This window comes from Schistocerca cancellata, chromosome 7 (assembly GCF_023864275.1).
Source record: "Schistocerca cancellata isolate TAMUIC-IGC-003103 chromosome 7, iqSchCanc2.1, whole genome shotgun sequence".
NCBI lineage: Eukaryota > Metazoa > Arthropoda > Insecta > Orthoptera > Acrididae > Schistocerca > Schistocerca cancellata.
Window position 1 is genome coordinate 260,416,653 of NC_064632.1, and position 16,991 is coordinate 260,433,643.

Genomic DNA, 16,991 nt, shown 5'->3' on the forward strand with positions numbered 1-16,991 from the left:
AGCAATAGCTCCCCATGTGGTCTAGTTAAATTCGTGTCTGGCGACAGTTATGACCGAAACTGGTCACCACCCATAGACCAAAAATAAACTGATTTAAACCAGTAGTTCTTATCCTTCTATTAAGAAAAATGACATACTGCTAAAACTGCTTCCCAATGTTTTCCTCTTCATGGAGACCGCAGGCCCTTAGGATGGGAGAATTGCCTTCTTTACAATGTTTCCTTTAGATTACAGCATAATGGTCTTGTCTGCACAGGGAGATTAGATTCTTCCACATAAGCCCTGCATTCATCCATAATACAAGCCACTTTAATGGTAATAAGCTTCTCCCATTCAGTGATGAACATAAGGTGATCGAGGTTGGTCTCCTTGGGCTTAACAGCACAAGACGTATCTGAATGGCAATAACACTCCAGGTGAGCTGAATGCCCCTGTATGTCTTGAAGAGACCATCGAGACCCCTCGCAGGGCGGTTCAGCCGCCGCTCCACAAGCTCTTTAACGCCACTATGGCGACTTGCGAGTGAATGAGGATGAAATGATGCCTTTCAAGATCTTACCTGGACATGGACTTGGCAGACCGTGACAGAAACTGGCAAACTAAGTATTCTTCTGGAACGGTTTGCAATGTCAAGAGTGTCTTTTAAAGTTCAGGAAAAGGGAGCAGACAGTTACAGACAACTAATTATTTTAAGATGAAGAATCTGACATGCCTAGAGCAAATCTTGCACGACTGCAAGAGGAAGAGGGGATAAGGATAGATATCTACAGTGGGACACTCCTATTATGCCCGATGTGAGGCACTGCAATGTCTTCTGGTGGCACAGGCTTTCATGGCCAATACTTATGATATTGCTGGTATTTGTTTTACTAACAGACTGTAGCCCAAGGCGTAATTCTCTGGCTTGTGAGGATGCAGGTACTTTGACAACACTGATTTTTCTGAGGTCCAAGAGAGACTTCATTTCGGCATTTGTGCATCAGATCTTTGATCGCACAGAGTCAGCACTGCTCCAAAAGCGAATCCATCACGTGCGACGCAACCTTCCCTGCAACAAGCTTCACAGAATATGTTGGCACAACTCTGCACTCTTAGGCAGCAGTCTGATGTCATGAAGTAACCGTTGCATGGATACACATGAACAGCTCAGCTTGCTGAGCTTATTCTAATATGGAACTGCTTTCTGAATCATTAAAACCATCCGACGAGGTCCCCAGCACTGGACAACAAATCGCTGGGCAGACAATTATGCCTTGGACATGGCCCAATGCCCATAAAACAAATATCAGCAATACCACATAAAAATTTCTCAGTTTACTTGCCATGTTAAATTCAGATGAAACTACAAGCTTTCAATGATTGCCTCAATCACTGTCGTCAGGGACAAAGACTCAATGTCATGAATTGGCGAGGCTTCTAGTTTTATAGCTACAGGACGTCATCTGATTGGCTGGATTAGATCATGATGACAAGGAATGGCACATTCTGAGTTTGGATTACATCATGACGACAACTAGGAATGGCACATTCTGAGGCGATGCCTCTACGTCCAGATTTTTTCTGCACTCTCGATCCAGCATTGCTTGCAGCACCATCCCTCTCATCATGTGGTAAACTGCAAGAAATTTTCCTCTGTGCTTTTTCTTCATCAAGTGGACACTTAAGTGGATTGCTAAGTGCATAGCTGGTGTGCCTATTTAAGTTTTTTCCACGAACTCTAATTTCAACTGCTTCCATGATCACAGAGTCTCAATAGGTCAATGCATGAACCAGCATATTCTTGTTTATTAAAAGAAATGTGGTGCTTATTTAACACGCTGTGTACTACAACTTCTGATTAATCCAAATACCTGTGTTTAAGATAACGCTGTTGCTCACTGCAGCGATTCGCAGGAGTCCATACAGAGTGTCCCACATAACTTTTGCTGCACACAAGGAGTATTATAGATTCCCATTACTCTCAATCCGAGATTATATTTAACTCATCACAACATTTCTTTAAAGTTTATGAGTGGATGGGAGACTGGTCTGACTGACTGCTTAAGACTACCTATCTTGCTAATTGCTGCAGCACAGAATGGAAGCCACACTGTGTTGGTCCTCTCAGCGTGTTTGAAGAGTTGCATCTTTGTTTCCTCAATAGTACTGATCTAATATCACTGTCAGAATATCCATTCCCTCTGAACACCGTCGTCAGGTGGTTAGTCTCAGAGCAGGGAAGGTTCTTGTCCAACAACAGTCATGCCTCTGTGTAGAAAGGTGCTCTTCTAAGCTGGACTTTGAAAGCTACGCCCACTGAAATACAGATCTGTAGCATCGGTTTTCTGTACACAGAGTGGCAGAGCCATCGATTCAATTTCTGTTCGACCAACAGATCTAAGAAAGGTAATTTCCTGTCTCCGCCACGACCACAGTAAATCGTATGTTATGATGTCTACCAGTCAAATGATCAATGAACTGCTGCACAATCTCAGTGCTATACAGCAAGATTAAAAATGTATCGTAAACATATCTGCAGAAGCAGCATGGCTGGAAAGAAGCACTGTTCAATGCTCATTCTTCAAAATCTTCCATGAATCAATTAGCTGAGGCTTTACAAACTCTCAACAAAACTGTCACCTTCCAACCTAACCTGGACCTCATGCAAAGTCTGTCACCACAACCTCTTCATTTTTTTTTTGTATCACATTCGCCAATTTTGTCAACTCACAACCAAACTGTTCCTTTTATTTTTTGTCCTGTGCCCCACATTCGTTGGCTTTGCAAAATAACAACATAACTGTGAGTACATAAAACAAAAGGTGATGTGACAGAAGCCATTGACATTGTCAGGCTCTAGCTCTCGGTTGTGGTATGAGTACATCTGCAGAGCGGCAAGGTAAGTGCGTATCCACTTGCTGTTGGCTACGGTCAGTCACACTCAGGCTTCTGCCTTGGGGTGTAGTGGTGGCAGAGAATTTGTTGCATTGCGTGGTACTCCCCAGGTGTCATTTGTTTTTGCCCACAGGCTCTGCTTCTAAGGCATCTCCTAGTGCACCTGTTGCGGTGGATCCACGTTCACAGCAGGGTGAGTGGTGGGTGGTAATGCATTTGCGTGGCTCAAGGCGGAGGGCCTATGAGAAGACTGGCCGCCTCGCCTCGCCCTTCCACCCTGTGAGTGAACAGGTGGCCGCTCCTTCAGCAGGGTCCAAGCAGGCACGGGGAGGAGTTTACTGTCTACAGGGAGCTCCAATGTTAGGCGCGCTATGAGGCCCATTAGGCAGATAGTGTTCAGGGCTGGAAAGAAAGCAAATGTGCATTCATTACATCTGCCAGGAGGTGGGGGGGCTCATTATGCCTGGGCTGTTAACTGAGCACGGTGTAGTTTTGGCTCATGTCGGCACCAACAAAGCCTGTTGCTTGGGTTCTGAGGCGATCCTCAGATCGTAGTACCGGTGACTGGTGGAGGTGGTGAAGACTGCTGGCTTTGTGCACAAGGTGCAAGCAGAGCTCACAATCTGCAGCATTGTTACGACAGTTGACTATAGTCCTTTGCTTTGGAGCCGAGGGGAAGGTCTCACCCAAAGGCTTCGTTGACTGTGATGGTCTTGGTTGCAGATTTATAGACTTGCATTATCATGTGGGGATTTGTAGGACTCCTTGATAGGTCAGAGGTGCACTACACAAAGGAAGCAGCTACTCAGGTAGCAGAATACTTGTGGAGTGCAAATAAGGGTTTTTAAGGCTAGGCAGTAGTTTGAAGAGCTTCAATAAACAATCACCAGTCGATTCACAGCATGGGAAGTCACACAGTATTCAGAATAAAGACACTTCGACTGTCACAATTTTATCAGGAAACTGTTGAAGTATTGATAATAAAGTTCCCAAATTTACTGCCCTCCAGGGAAGTTCTCGTGCTCAAATTATCCTTGGGGCCAAGAGCTGGCTGAAACCTGAAGTGCAAAGCTCAAAGACATTTAGCGAGGTGTGGAATGCATATTGGAAAGACAGATTAGAGCCCATGGGAGGGGGAGTGTTCATTGCAATTGACAAAAATACTATCTCTATTGACAGGGTGTATACGCGGACAGTGTGAAAAATTCCCGGATTTCCCGGTTAAAAATACACTTTCTCCCTGATGAAAACACACTATTTCCATGTTATTAAGTGACAGTATATGTTCCCTTCGAACTGAAAAACTTATCAATCCTTTGAATGGTTATATTTTTTTTTTCATACATGGGCAAAGAATTTCTCGGTATTTTAGAAAACAAAATCAGGGAAAAAAATTCCTTTTAGAAACATTTTTGATGTGCAGCAACATGTACGCTGCATATTTTCGTATTACGAAAGTATAAATTCGAATTCCACCAAACACCGCATGTTACTTTCCGAACCACTGTAATCGAGACTGCGATCCCGCCAGCCGATAACAGCAGATATTCAGACCCCAAGACATGTGATTAGTCAGTTAATAGCAACATCACCGTTAAGTAGTGCAGATACACAAACAGGAAAAGTTAATGTTTTAAATTGATATACATAGTGTTGCTACAAGAAAAGCAAAGCTTTCACATAGAATATTGGTCTCTAAGGTTAATAAGATGCAAGAGAAGCTAAGCTTTCACATACGTTATTTTTTTGCATGTGTTACACTTTAAGACATACCACACAAGCGTGCCAGTAAAATTTTTAGCCAAGTCCAGTGACTTGTCCTCAAAGTTTTCCACAAATAAATTAGCTACCGCAGAAGAGAGAGAGCTTCCCATAGCACATCATTTTGCTCATAATGAGCACATCATTTTGCTCATAATGACATGAATGTCTGATCTTCTGGGCTTGAAATACTTCTAAATGGCTCGTCATCAAACACACTGATTTAAGAAACTCATCGTACATTCTCGCACATAGTTCAACTTACATAAAGGGAAATTTACTTTGAAAGTAACGCCTTTCAAACCACCATTTGCAATATTTTCCCGCAACCTGTTAGAAATGCGTTCTTTTAAGTAACCGTCAGAGAGTGCCAGATAACAGGCGCCCCCACACTTTGGCAGCTGCTATGATGCAGGAAGCTCGTATATTCGTACATGTAAAACATTATTCATAAAAGAAAAAAAGACATCAGAGGATACTCCAAGAGCATCTGAATTTCATGAACCATACTAAAATAACAGATTTAAAGTGCATACTTAAAGAGCACATTCATATGTCCAGATTCCCAATGACGTAGGCCTTGATCTGATATTAAGCTTTTCAGTGTGGGTTTCAGTATGTAAATTTTCTTGGAGTACCAGTACTGTATTAACTCAATTTTGATTCTTTATTATGGCATAATGCCATATGTGCTAGAAGATGAAAACGTACACTTGAAATGCAGCGAGCAGTTGAAATTAGCCAATAGTGTGGAACTAAGCACTTTGTTTCAAACACACTGACTGCCTCAGCGTAAAAGATTAATAAAAACCAAATTTCTTAAGCAAACAGACAAAAATAACTTCATTGTTCTACAAGGCGATCAATGCATGGCTGTCAGAAAAGCGGAAATAAAATAAAATCTGAAACTAATAACACATATTAGCCTTCCGTAATTATGCGAATGTATTTTAATTCACTTGATAGCTCTCGGCCACAGAAATCCGTTTTGTTTTCATTTGACGTAAGAGCAGTAAACGAAGATGAAACAGCAAAATCACTAAATGTAAATACGGGTCACATGGAGACTACACACTTCCCTACCATAACTCAGACTGCTCTGTGCATCAGCCTCCGGATCTACGATATTTCCGAACCGGGGCAATTCTAAGATAGTCCTAAATGTGGAAAGGTGTAAGTTATTGCGGATGAGTAGGAAAAACAAACCTGTAACATTTGGATAAAGTATTACTAGTGTTCTGCTTGACAGTCAAGTCGTTTAAATATCTGGGCATAATGTTGCAGAGCGATATGAGGTGGAACGAGCATGTGAAAACTGCAGTAGGGAAGGCGCAAATGGCCGACTGGTTTATTGGGAGAATTTTAGGAAAGAGTGGTTCATCTGTAAAGGAGGCAGCATAGAGGACACTGGTGTACTGTTCGAGTGTTTTGGATCCATACTAGGTTGGAGAAAGACCTCAAAGCAATTCAGAGGCGGGCTGCTTGATTTGTTACTGGTGGGTTCAGACAACATAAGTGTTATGGAGATACTTTGGGAACTCAAATGGGAATCACTGGAGAGAAGGCAACATTCTTTGCGAGAAAAATTATTGAGAAAATTTACAGAACCGGTACTTGACACTGACTGTTTAATTATTCTACTGCCACCAACATAATCGCACGTAAGAACAACAAAGATAAGATACAAGAAATAAGGGCTCATGTGAGGCATACAGACAGTCGTTTTTCTCTCGTTTAATTTGCAACTGGAACAGGAGGACTGGTTCAGGGTACCTTCTGCCATGCACCATACAGTGGCTTGAAGATTATTTACCTACATGTAGATGTCACTGGCCAAAGTGATGACTTGTAGCTAACATTCCTCCTGACATGGGGAATCAATACCACCACACTCATTTTAGCAGCAACTTTCAGGGCCTTTAAATTGAAAAATGAAAAACACAATTATGGCTCAAAAAATAATATTGAAGTGAGTGGGATATATGACCTGGCAGGATTACAAGAAATAAGCGAAGATGGTAATAACAATATCATGGGAGGTGGGTAAATGCCATTGGCATAATCCATATCATTTCAGGCAGGGAGCTTACCTTCAGTCTCTGATGTTTTTGAATTTAGCATACGTTAAAATTCAAAAGTAAGAAACACGTATTTTTTTGTTTTCTCCAAAAAAATTCCTGCCCCAAGACACAGACCTCCAAAGACGACACTGCAAACACCATTGTGAAGATGGAAAACTCGTAAGGTTTTTTTGAAAAGCTGCATCTCTGTAACAATTCTAGATATTTTGATACAGTTCTTCTTATTCGAAAGATCATCCAGCGAGTTCTGTGTTTTCGTGAACAATCTGCCAGCTGACACAGTGGCAGTGTGTTTTGTGAAAAGGACTGCTTGAATTGTCTTCTGACTGCATATCCATAGAAGAGTGCTATATAAGACAAACAAAACAACAGACTTTGTTCAGGTTGGGAAGAAATGTTTTCATTTGAAGACACTGTTTCAAAGTGAAGATGTTTCCAGTGACAACTTTTTGTGTTCTTAATGTTTTAACAGAATAACAACGAGTATCTGAACAAGGTGAAGCCTCCCACAGTGCAGATGACGCAAATTTTGTATCAATAGAGGAAGAATTAAATATCCTGAATCAGTGAGCTACAGAGGTAGATGTTAGCCCTGCTAAGAAACCGAGATCAGTGAAGTCGAGTCATAAGCTCTATGCATCAAGAAAGTGCAGAGAAATTACTAAAGCTATGGATGAATACACTACAGTGAAACTGAACACACTCTTCAAAGTAGAAATTCCATCTTCAAAAGAAAATGAACCAAAGCACTCCTGCACCTCTTGCCACATACTTTTCACAAATATCAATTCAGCTGCTGAATATTGAGCATCATACAGTGAAAAGGTGCAAGTTTTAACTATTATTCCACAGACATTTTCAAAGAAAACAATTTTGAACCATGTTTCATCAGTATCGAAGTACATGATAGACCAATCAAGAAATGTGTGGTCTGTAAAAGGAGTCTTTGGAAGACCAGATCACTATTATGGTCATCCTGTAGAAGCAGCTAGAGTTCAAGTAGTGCAGTCATTTTATCTGGAAGATAAATGTGACTGTTCTTACCGGAGTGCCAACAAAAAAGACACTATAACTGTGACAGTTGAAGGTCAAAAAGTTGTGAAAGTGAAGAGGTACATGACTCGCAGTATTAAAGAAACTTTTGCAATTTATAAGACAACTGTACAACTTGACATACTGGAAGATCAAATTTTATGCAGCACGACCTAAGTGGGTAGTTCCACACCCACCTATAGATGCCTGTTTATGTGTGTACTGCACGAATTTTGAACTCGTGTGTGGTAACTTTGCAGAACTTACTGGATCATGTGACATATGACATCTGGGTTGGGCATGTGAAGTCTTAAGTAATCTGTGACGTAACACTAAAGACTTGTTTGTTTCAAGAATGTGGTGACTGCTCTGGAAAGGGAGGACTGTCTTTACAGACACTTGGCCTGGAAGACGTAGCAGATAACTCTGCAGAAATTACATATGCGACATGGGAGGAAAATAAACTAATTAAGAAAATTGTTGCCTTTGACAGTTTCATTGATGAACTTTGATAATGGTCAGTCAAAGCAGTAACACACCAGCATCTGAAGAAATTGCAACAACAACTCATTACAGAAGTGAAAAGGTGTGTACAGGCTGAAGAATATATTTAGTGCTTCACTGTGATTTTGCTGAGAACTGGTCTGTTAATCTCCCACAAGAAGTACAAGGGTATCAATGGAGTAATGACCAGGTTTAAATTTTTACGGGAGTGACATATTTTGAAAACACGACCGCAGGTGTTGCAGTCATAAGTGATGGCACAGGACATGACTCAGCACATGCTATGCTAACAATGCGCAAAATTCTTCAACTGCAAACAGGGGCAGAGAAGATCATTATTTCTGATGGTGCTCCTAGTCATTTTAAAAATTGTTACCAGCTATTTGAATTGAGTAAGTCGCTTGTGCGAACTGACTGGGTATACAGTGATATTACTCACAGGAAGAGGCCTTGTAATGGTGTAGGATGACACATTTTTGGACTCAAGAGTGATGGGCGAAATCATATTGCCCACACTTTAAAGAGCAAGAAACAAGAAATGTTGTTCGTTTGGCCAGCATCTGAGAAACAGCTAGATAATATTAAAATTCACAACCTGAGAAGGGGGAGGTCTGTGGCATGTGTGTGGTGGACTGCAGAGATTATAGACACCGGTTAAGAGTTAAATGAAATTATAGTGAACTTTATGCTGCCACACAGACCAGCTGCTGGATATAGGTTTCCAGTCAAAGGACAGCAAAAACTGCATCAGTGCTCACTTCCTGTTCACAATGTTTCCTATTGGTTCAACAGGAAGGCATCACTCTATATCAAAAGAAGATACTGAAGCAGTGGAACACATTTTTAGTTCATTGTCTGGCTAATTTCAGTACAAAACAGAATGCACAGAAGTTGTACAAATTGAAACCTTTAAGTCTTTGGACCTTTCGCATACCAGATGGAGTTTTAACAACCCCATGCAGGAAGAAAACAGGAAAAATATGGACAGAGAAAAGGAAAGAGGAACATAGCCAAAGAATGAAGTTATTTTGGGAAGATGAAAAGAAGGAAACAAGAAAGAAAAAAAAAAAAAGAAAAAAAAAATAGTTTGAGACTTTCACAACGTAACTGCTGCTTCACTGGTTCGCGGGTGTCACACCTGATAATGTTGTGAGAGACGCACAATATTTCAGTGAGAGAGCTGCTCATCATCTTAAGGTGCTTACTGATGCGTTGCTGCAGTGACTCGCCAATACGAGTGCTGGCTCGCCAGAAAAGCGCAGGCGCCAAGGGTGGGGCTATTAACGTCACCATAGACGAATCATAGAGCACGGTGACGTCCAGTGCCCCTTGCCGGAGAAACCGGCCACTTGGCCCAGCACTCACGCAGGCAGAGCGTTGGCGCTCTGTTTAAGTGAGTGGATTCCGATTCCCAGCTGCGTAGACTCGGATTCGTGCCTTAGTGGCACCACTACTGGTTTCCATGCATTGCTGAGTTAACTCCCATGTCTCTTGTCATTGCTCAAAAGTATTTCAACTGCTTTAATGATGGAGTCTGAGTACATGGTGGCGGACGGTAGGATCTTTGTCTCTTCGTAGTTCAGACGATGTCCCGTGTCAGTGTCCAGCAATAGCAGACTTTACTGGCTGACCCAATGTTCAGCACATTTATCTTTAACAGTGCGACACGTCTGGCCAATATGTGATTTCCCTCACTGGCAGGAGATTTTATGTATCCCTGGTCCCCTTAAACCTAGATTGTTTTCAATGGAACCCAACATCGTTTGCATTCGCTCGGAGGGGGGGAGATACATTTTGTTTGATGTTTTTTGAACATCTTAATGGACATGCCACCGACATGGGGTAGATAAACCATTCTCGTGGAGTTCTCCGTTTCTTCTGGCTTGAGGTTTAGTGCGAGCAGGCTGAAATGCATTACGAAACTGCAAAAGCAGGACTTAAACGTTAAAACATAGAACCAGCGCAATATAATACAACATATCTTAGGTTATGGGGACCAGGCTAGGTTTTGATTTGTATGAGCCTGTTATGTGATAATGTGGTAATAAAACAGGTTTTATGTATGGCAAAAATATAAATTGTTTATAAAACCCATTCAACCTAAAGGTGGAAGCTCTCATTTTCAGGGAATGTAGAACCATATGATACTAATGGAGGGGGGGAACAGATTCGCATTCTTGGGGGGGGGGAGGGGGGGGAGTCCATAGATCATAAAGTTCAGAGCGCTATAGTAAAAGAACTTTGACAATAGAGGATTTCTTTGTAATCATAAAACAATTATCTTTGAAATAAAAAACCAACAAAATATCTAGAACTGTTCCCTCAGCATTTTAATTTTTTTTTCCCAAAATTCACATCTTCAGAATGGTAAGCATAATGCCATCTAAGGTCTGTATCTCAGAGCAGAAATTTTTTTGGAGAAAACAAAAAAATACATGTTCCTTACTTAGTCTTTCATTTTAACATACGCTAAATTCAATAACATCCAAGACTATGACGGTAAGATTTTTTTCCTAGCCTGCCTGAATTGATATGGACTATGCTCATTAGAAAACTTGGAAATGTTGAGTTGGAGTCTGTAACAGATGGAAACATGACCATAAAACCATGTAATTTATGATCAGTCAACGAATTGTGCAGTTTTAAAAATAAAGAGACATCGTCGTGAATCACGCCACTTTAAAAATAAAGCTCAAATAGCACTTCTGAGGGTTGTTTTTTTTTTTGTTGTCACACACGCGCGCGCACACACACACACACACACACACACACACACACACACACACACACACACACCTCCTCCTCCTCCCCCATTCAACTTAAAGACTGATACAAGCAAGGTGTATTCTACCATAAAGGTACGAAGGGTTCAAATGATGTGTGCTCATTTACGGACAATAATGGGAAACATATAGTACAAGAATACACGAAACTGCATCTATACTCTGATAACTGCTCAACTCAGAATAAGAAACACACACACAAAAGGTTTCTCTTCTACCCAATTCTGGGAGATTCAACAAACTTTACCATTACTTTCCAGTGACAGGGCACTTTCACACTGCAAACGTGATTCTCAATACTTCAAATGAAGTAAATTTTTTATTAGATAGGGTGCTACTACTGAAATACTAGATCTGAAAGTCATTCCCTCACTTGTAGTACAGGAAGAGAAGAATTTCTGGAGAAACTGCAAGAAAAGGGTCTGTGACAGTTTTTATCCGGCCTTTCTCACATTTTGTTTTTGGTAACATAAAGAGGGGCTTGACTCAGTTTCTGCATAGGCCCATAGAGTGTGACCTAGCAGAGATTGCATCAGCTACGAGACACACCACTGTTGAGTTTGTGTCTGTTCTGGGACGCCATGACCGACCTCATTTAAACTCTGTCGGGAGAGTTAATTTGGTGTTGGAACAGCTACTTGGGTCGGGTACAGGGTCACATATATTGGTTTGGTTCCTGTTGATTCTCTCAGTATGTGGGATTGTACTAGACATGGCCTACAGCTCAACAGGAAAGGGAAAACCGGCTGGGCTAATAGCAGGAAATGTAAAGGGGGGGGGGGGGGGAGGCACTGCCATGAGTGGTAATATACCAGTGGTCATATGTGTTAGGGCAGCACCTTTTTTAGGATAGGTAGGATGGAACGAAGTCAAGTTCTGAGAGAAGTAAAGGTTGAAAGAAACCTTCAGTTTGAGAAAGAAATCAAACAGCATAATCCTGGCACATTGGATCAGCAAACACAGCTGTTGGTTAAAAATTTACAGCTATCAGCAGAAATTTTATTTCATCTCGGTAAATGTGAAATGCGAACTATCTTTAGTGCATCAAAATATTTGAGGACTTAGAAGTAAAATTAATGGACTACTTATGTGCCTTGATGAATTAAGAGTCACATCGAACCCAGTTGATATAATCTGCCCCTCTGAACATCATGTGACCACTGGTGTAGATACCTTAAACCTTACAGAATTTAAGCTAGCCTGTTATTTCTGTACACAAAATATGGAGAAAGGAGATGGTGCCACATTTCTTAAAAACAGTTTTAAATTTAAGAATACTGACATTAATAAATTTTGCTTAGAGCAGCAGTTAGAAGCATGTGAACAGAGATAGAATTTCATAATAGGTCCTTCATAATAGTAGCCATATACAGAGCACCTTCAAGAAATTTCAACCCGTTTATAAGCGGTCTTGAAGATTTATTATCTCATCTAAAATTAAGAAACAAAGAACTAGACTAGTGATTGCTGGTGATTTTAATATAGATGTCCTGAAAAGCACTGTTAGTGAACAGTTACTGAAATCAGTTAATTGTCATTCAATTTAATTTCTACTGTAAACTTCCCAACTAGGGTATAATGTTCTAAACTGCCATTGACAGTACCTTTATAGATAGACAATTCTAGGCAACTGAGTCACATTACAAAACCAGTAGTAAATGGGCTATCTGACCATGACATGCAACACGTAACATCAAATTTTGAAAATTGCCAGGGTAAAACATCTATCAGAACTGAGTACAGATGGCCAATAAAACAGCCAGAAACTGAGAAATTTAGGAAATTGCTCAAAGAAATTAATTGGATGATGTTTACAGCATCCAAGACACAAATGGAAAATACAAAACATTCATTAATAAAGTTAGCACCTTATTTAAAAATTGTTTTCCCCTGAAGGTAGCTCGTTACAAAAATTACTGCAAAATATTGAAGAAGGTTGTCCAGCAATCCAAACACCTGCATTATGAGAAGAAAATAAATACATCCAGGAATAAAATAAAAACAATATGGGGCATAGTAAGTCAGAGACAGGTAGGACCAGAAATTAGGAGGAACAAATAGCTCTAAAAATAAATGAAACCCTGGTAACAAACATGTGTTGCAAACCATTTAAACATGTATTTTGTCTCTCTTACTGATAGCATGGGGGTTGTCAGGTTTAGAAAATAATGCAATGGAATATCTGAGACCAGTGCACTCAGGCGATCTCAGTAAAATGGAATTGACACTTACTTCACCCAAAGAAGTAGACTCCATCATAAACTCCTTGAAATCAAAGCATTCTAGTGGTTTGATAACATATCAACAAAGTTAATAAAAGAGTGTTCATGTGAGCTTAGTCGTATCTTAAGTTATTTGTGTAATCAATCACTTATCACAGGAACATACGCGGACTGGCTTAAAGATGCTGAAGTCTTACCTCTCCACAAGAAAGGGGTCAAAGAAATGCCGTCAAATTACTGACCGATCTCACTTTTGCCAGCTTTTTCACAAATCTTTGAAAATGTTATGTTCAAGTGTCTACTTAAGCACCTTAGTGAAAGTAACATACTGTCAAAGTCACAGTTTGGGTCTCTTAAAGGTTCTGATATTGAGAAGGCTATTCACACTTACAGTGAAAAGTCCTTAATTCAATAGACAACAAATTAGAGGCAACTGGCATATTCTGTGACCTGTACAAGGCCTTTGACTGTCAATCAAAGCATTCTTTTAAGTAAATTAAAATATTATGGCATCACTTTTAGTGCTGCAAAGTGGTTTCAGTCACATCTTACTAACAGGAAACAAAGGGTGTCATTAGGTAACAGTTTAGCAGTAGGCAATCAGACATCATCTGAATGGGAAGAAATTACATGTGGTGCTCCCCAATGCTCCAAACTAGGTCCAATACTTTTTCTTGTGTATATTAATGACCTGTCATCCGTTACATTACCAGATGCCAAGTTTGTCTTATTTGCAGATGATACAAACATTGTAATAAATAGTAAGTCAAATATAAATTTAGAAAGGGCAGCTAATCAAATTTTTACTGACATTAATAAGTGGTTCATAGCCAATTCACTGTCATCAAACTTTGAAGAGACCCACTATATGCAGATCAGAACTTCCAAGAGATTTCCTTCTAATGTGCGTATAAAATATGACAACACGGAAATAGGAGAATAAATTCAGTTCGGAGCGACGTACTAACAAACTGCTAAAGTGGCTAAACAGGTCTGTGTTTTCAATGCGAATGTCAGACATGGGAGATATAAATATAAAAAAACTGGCATATTTTGCTTATTTTCACTCCACTATGTCCTATGATATATTTTGGGGTAACTCCACAAACCTAGAAAAAAATTTTAGAGTACAGAAGCATATAATAAGAGTAATGTGTAGTGTAGGCCTAAAACCAAGAACATCATGTCAAAACCTATGCAAAGAATTGGGCATACTAACCACAGCTACTCAGTATATTTATTCCTTAATGAAGTTTGTTGTAAATAACACATCTCTTTTTCGGGCTAACTGCTTAGTACACAGTATCAATACTAGGAATAAGAACAATATATATGAAGATTTAAAATCACTTACTCTTGCCCAGAAAGGAGTCCAGTATTCAGCAATGCCTATTTCCAATAAGTTACCAGCAACCATTAAGAGTTCAGTTTCAGACAAGACACAATTTAAACATGAATTTAAAGAATTTTTGGTGGCCAACTCCTCCTATTCCATATATGAATTTCTCAAGTGCAGTAGACCATTTTAGTGAAAATTTATCATACTTTAATTTTTAACAATACTTGGTTGTAACAGCCAAGTAACTACCTACTGTTTGAATCATGGATGTATGGAAAGCAGATGTAAGTATTAATCCTGTTAATATTAGAAGTTTAATTTTAATTAACGTACATAATTTTACTGTTTATTGACTGAGGGTCATTAAAATTAATGAAACTAAAGTTTTTCTAGTTACATTTTTGTAATGTGTTTATCACACATGTTCCACACCTAGAAGGATCCCCTCCTTTGTGGGTCTACGGAATGAATAATTAATCGGTCACTGGACTCATTAGTCAGACATTTCTTCTCAGCCACCAACATGGTCCACCGCGTGTGTGTAATTAAAAATAAACAATTTATCCATCTGGAATAATCAACCCAACACAATGAAAAACTTCGAAAACTTGCAACGTTATGTCCCTGCCAACACGAATGCATCGCCGACAATGATTACTTTTATACAATAATGCACTGGTATTGTGAAACGAAGAACTGCAGTTGTTATAACGTATGTAGTCAAGATAACGTTACAGTAATGTGAGTAAAAAGGAGTACACGAGATCTTAATTTTTTTTAAGGACACCAGATTTCATCCTTTAATGATTAATTACATTACCGAAATATAACATAAGAAAGTCAATCTCTTAGCCAACAATAACACAATATCAATAAAGTAGCCCCCATTTAATTTTAATGGTTATTCTCAATTTCCCATAAGTGTGTGGCAGTTGACTTACACCCTTTAAAAATATACGATTCATTTAGATTTGGCTTCCAGTTTCAGTTAATTCAATCTCCCTATAACTCTGACGCCCAATTGAACACGATTTATAGTTATAGGAAATACCATTTTATGGGTAGAAATCTGCGCACAGATGTGTCTGTAGATCTTATTTGAAGAGAAAACGACATTTTATATAAATTCGACCCTGTTCCAAAAAAGTAATCATTACAAAAGACGTAGCAGAAAATGCTGTTCGGAAGTCCAGACCCTGTGACAGCCTATCTAAGCACTGACTTCCACCGTTTCCTTCAGAAACCGTTGCGGAACGTTAGCACTCCAAACCCTTGTCACAAAACTGTTTCATTCCTTCATTAAATTTAATTTTCTCTCCCATGGTGATAGTGATATTATCTACGGTATGTTTTACAATTACATCACACTACTACTTCATGGAAGTACGTACCGACGCAGACGAAAATCCAATACAAAATGTCAACAATTTGAAATTTCGAATGTATCTTCACACACTGTCCATACAAAGAGGCTGCATCTCTTAGTCCTGTATGTATTGTATTAATATATTCCACAAACCTGTAAAATGTATCACCTTTCAGCAGAATATTAACACTTCGAAGTTCAAACACAGACCACTCACAGTATTTCACAAACATTCGTTAAACATTTCCCGCGCTTTCAATATGGACCAAAGATATTTTCGAAGCAATGATTTACCTTGGGTGTAGTTCACCGACGAGCTACAAAAATAAAAATACAACAAAACTTGATCAAAATGGAACGTGTATCATCCGGAAGTCTGGCTAAACTGTAGAAATATTTCAGTTCAGGTGCATTCAATACAATTTTGCGTTCTAATTTTTTGTACAAGCGGAACGTCTCCAACGACGAAACTGAACGTAAATTTTTAGACTTATTTACTGACTGATGACCATAGATGTTAAGTCCCATAGTGCTCAGAGCCATTTGAACTTATTTACTAATTTATTTTATAATGCGGCATATGATTACACACTACTACTGTACTAAAGTACGCCTTAGTTATTAACGTCCGTGCTACTTTTAACACGAAGATTGAACAGCTCTGACCGTGCTGCTCTGCTGAATAATCATTTTGTCGGCAAGGACAAGCATTCCAGAAAAATACAGCACCTGCCAGTTTCAGCTGACTTGTAGCACTTTAAACGACAATGTTATGTCGAACGAGAATCATGTGCCCCTAACGCTTAACGAAAATATTAAAATAGTTAAGACGAGTTAGAAAAACAAGCTTTCCGGGCGCAACGTAATGTCGCGTTTCAAATGCGGTAAAAAACAAGGATAAGATACTGGATGAATAGGTGAAGGGAATGCGAAAATGAAAATAAAGGCGCAAAGACTGGAAGTGAAGAAATTTACGAGACAGTGCGAGAATCGTTCGTAAATGAGTGGGCGAAAAACTTACTTTGTCCA

General features: G+C 39.6%; 1 protein-coding gene across 2 annotated transcripts in view; it reads right to left on the minus strand.

Annotated features, from left to right (window-relative positions):
• The window catches only part of LOC126092262 (N-acetyltransferase eco), a 96,541-nt gene extending 80,308 nt beyond the window's left edge, over positions 1-16,233 (minus strand). The window contains exon 1 of one of the 2 annotated variants that reach the window (XM_049907777.1): positions 16,116-16,233. The gene's annotated coding sequence lies outside the window, so the exon portion shown is untranslated. The other variant, XM_049907776.1, reaches the window with a different exon arrangement.
• Positions 16,234-16,991: the final 758 nt, after the last annotated feature.